This window comes from Salvelinus namaycush, unplaced genomic scaffold, assembly GCF_016432855.1.
Source record: "Salvelinus namaycush isolate Seneca unplaced genomic scaffold, SaNama_1.0 Scaffold3528, whole genome shotgun sequence".
NCBI lineage: Eukaryota > Metazoa > Chordata > Actinopteri > Salmoniformes > Salmonidae > Salvelinus > Salvelinus namaycush.
This window is the reverse complement of record NW_024060484.1, coordinates 1-4,393: the sequence shown is the minus strand read 5'-3', so window position 1 is coordinate 4,393 and position 4,393 is coordinate 1.

The following is a 4,393-nucleotide window of genomic DNA, read 5'->3' as shown; positions in this document are numbered from 1 at the left end:
TCTCCTGTCTCATATATCCACTAGCTCCTGTCGATGCTGTCGCCTGTCTCATATATCCACTAGCTCCTGTTGATGCTGTCTCCTGTCGATGCTGTCTCCTGTCTCATATTTCCACTAGCTCCCGTTGATACTGTCTCCCGTTGATACTGTCTCCTGTTGATGCTGTCTCCCATTGATGCTGTCTCCTGTTGGTACTGTCTCCCGTTGATACTGTCTCCCGTTGATACTGTCTCCCGTTGATACTGTCTCCCGTTGATACTGTCTCCCGTTGATACTGTCTCCTGTCGATACTGTCTCCTGTCGATATTGTCTCCCGTTGATGCTGTCTCCCGTTGATACTGTCTCCCGTTGAGGCTGTCTCCCGTTGATGCTGTCTCCCGTTGATACTGTCTCCCGTTGATACTGTCTCCCGTTGATACTGTCTCCCGTTGATACTGTCTCCCGTTGATACTGTCTCCCGTTGATACTGTCTCCCGTTGATGCTGTCTCCCGTTGATGCTGTCTCCCATTGATGCTGTCTCCCGTTGATACTCTCTCCTGTCTGCATGGCTTTTCCCCCTCTATATTCCCTTCTACTCCACACAGATGATTACTGCACTTACCATGCTAACAATCTAATCGAGTTTCAATCACGTAACCGTGCCTACCCAATCGACGTATCTGATGAGAGACTATAGCACCTCTCAGGTTGGCTCTGACAATAATCACAGAGCCTACAGATCTGGGTTAGTTTGGAGACAAACAGTGGAGTTTCTCGCTCCTGGAGCTAATGATAAGCAAAACCATCAGAGAGGAAAAAACGGTTGATTTCTCTCTTAGTCGCAAGCACCCGATTTCTCAAAGTCACTGACAGTACGTTGCTGTAAGGGCTCTAACTGTTCCTTGCCAATGACCTAGAAGACTGGAGGCTCTGCTTTAAGCACTGATGGTAAGATCATTTATGGTGCTATCTGGGACCTTAAACCTTAACCCCTGCCCTTACCCTAAACCTTAACCATTTAAGTGGTTCAAAGTCACTAGGATCCTTAAATAGCAATGACCGTAGATAATGCATTTGCTCGGAGCGCTGTAGATTTAGTCAGTTCTTGCTTGGCTGTATGTTCTGACTAGAAGCAGTATGGTAAGGTACTGCAGCTGCTCTGGGCACTGAAGTAGACTTTGAGTCTTTGGCCCCAAGTGGGATTAGTCACTTTTTTTTTTGGTGTTGTTGCCTGGTCGGATGTTCTGTTCATCTCTCAGAGGCCAGAAGCAGTCCTCCTTTCTCATCCCTTCATCCCAGATTAGATGAGCGTTGCACATGAGGTGTAAAACACCAGGGCAGAAAGTACAACTCCCATTTCAGTATTCCAAAGACCATAGAGTTCTAAGTCTCTTTTAGAATTGCAGATTCTCATTCTGATTAGGCTTTGACACTGTAAAACTGCTCCACTCAATCAGACCCTGGCTAAACTTACTCATCGGGTGTTAAAACACCATGGGAGAAAGTATGACTCTGCCCTAATGAGTTATACGCTGAAGGACAGATGTTTTCCTATGACTTTAGAGTTCCAACGCTTCCCGAATTACTGATTGCCAAGTTGATGTACTATATTAGCGTCACTACAGTCCATGGTTCGAATCCAGGCTGTATCACATCCTGGGCCGTGATTGGCAGTCCAATAGGGAGGTGCACAATTGGCCCAGCGTCGTCCGAGTTTTGCCCGTGGTAGACCGTCATTGTAAATAAGAATTTGTTCTTAACTGACTTGCGTAGTTAAATAAAGGTAAAATAACAAATGTAATTAAAAAATAAAAATGTAAAATCTACGAGGTCCAGACTACTGCTGGTTTTCTGTTCTACCTGATAATTAATCCCCCCCCCCCCCCCCCCCCCCATTGGTGTCCCAGGTCTTAAACAGACACTGATTATAGGGGAAGAATGTACAAAAGCAGTGGAACTGGCTTTCAGGCCCAGAATTGAGTTTGAGGGCCCTGTATAGTCTCCACTGTGTTACTGTAAAACGGTTAAACTGGATCAGATGATGACTGGACTGGAGGACTGTATTCTGGTGTCCAAAACAGCAGTCGTCTAGTTTGGGAAATGGTACACATGCTTAGATTCCCTCTAAATCTTTGCACTCCATAAAGATGTCGGCCCTATTCACCAGAAAGCCTTATGCATTGTGGGACTTCACTCATACATCATTATACTAATGTTGAATGCAACTCTGAAAGCCACAGTCTGGCTCTGTGGTGCTCATCTTCATATCCACACCAACCACTGTTCTTATGATGAGGCTTATAATATGTTCTGTCTCTCTGTCGCAACATTTCAACCATAGAACTGTTTTTATCAACATTTCAACTATAGATATATAGAACTGTTTTTATCAACATTTCAACTATAGATATATAGAACTGTTTTTATCAACATTTCAACTATAGATATATAGAACTGTTTTTATCAACATTTCAACTATAGATATATAGAACTGTTTTTATCAACATTTCAACTATAGATATATAGAACTGTTTTTATCAACATTTCAACCATAGATATATAGAACTGTTTATTTTAACATTTCAACTATAGATATATAGAACTGTTTTTATCAACATTTCAACTATAGATATATAGAACTGTTTTTATCAACATTTCAACCATAGATATATAGAACTGTTTATTTTAACATTTCAACCATAGATATATAGAACTGTTTATTTTAACATTTCAACCATAGATATATAGAACTGTTTATTTTAACATTTCAACCATAGATATATAGAACTGTTTTTTATCAACATTTCAACCATAGATATATAGAACTGTTTATTTTAACATTTCAACCATAGATATATAGAACTGTTTTTATCAACATTTCAACCATAGATATATAGAACTGTTTATTTTAACATTTCAACCATAGATATATAGAACTGTTTATTTTAACATTTCAACCATAGATATATAGAACTGTTTTTATCAACATTTCAACCATAGATATATAGAACTGTTTATTTTAACATTTCAACTATAGATATATAGAACTGTTTATTTTAACATTTCAACTATAGATATATAGAACTGTTTATTTTAACATTTCAACTATAGATAAATAGAACTGTTTTATCAACATTTCAACCATAGATATATAGAACTGGTGTGTATTTAGTTGTATCATTCTGAGATGATCATGAGACGTGATTAGACGCTTGTGACAGGTTTTGTAATGCATTATAACTGCATCGTAATAATTAATTTAAAATGTATGCTGATTGGATGAGCAGCTTTCCAAGCCGTGCTGTATTTTTTATTCATTTAAACACACACACACACACACACACACACACACACACACACACACACACACACACACACACACACACACACACACACACACACACACACACACACACACACACACACACACACACACACACACACACACGCAGCCTACTGAGACAGTCACCCTTACATCCCAAGGTTTCAGGCAGACTCAGAGAGGCTAGGACTGACGGGTGAGTGTGCTGTGTGCTTGTGGCGAATGCGTGTGTGTGTGAGTGGTAAATCACCTCCAGTCTTGCCTGCACTGATGCCATGTCCAGCTAATATGTTAATTTAACCTCTTTGCTTAGCACATATTAGCATCCTCATGTCATATTTTTGGGGGTTTCCTGTAGTGGTTTTAGACCAGTTTGAGTGGAACTACAGGCCTGGTTAATTTATTCATGGCTTTTAGTAGTTTGTGATGTATACTTAATATTGTTGCTTCTTATTCATACCCTGCCTCTGTTGTTTCTATTCATGAGCTACATGTATTTTCATCAACATTTAGTGGGATCAACATTTAGTGTGATCAACATTTATTTCCATCAACATTTAGTGTGATCAACATTTAGTTTGATCAACAATTAGTTTGATCAACATTTAGTGTGATCAACATTTAGTGTGATCAACATTTAGTTTGATCAACATTTAGTGTGATCAACATTTAGTGTGATCAACATTTAGTGTGATCAACATTTAGTTTGATCAACATTTAGTTTGATCAACATTTAGTGTGATCAACATTTAGTGTGATCAACATTTAGTTTGATCAACATTTAGTTTGATCAACATTTAGTGTGATCAACATTTAGTTTGATCAACATTTAGTGTGATCAACATTTACTGTGATCAACATTTAGTGTGATCAACATTTAGTTTGATCAACATTTAGTGTGATCAACATTTAGTTTCATCAACATTTAGTTTGATCAACATTTAGTGTGATCAACATTTAGTTTCATCAACATTTAGTTTCATCAACATTTAGTTTGATCAACATTTAGTGTGATCAACATTTAGTGTGATCAACATTTAGTTTGATCAACATTTAGTTTGATCAACATTTAGTTTGATCAACATTTTTTC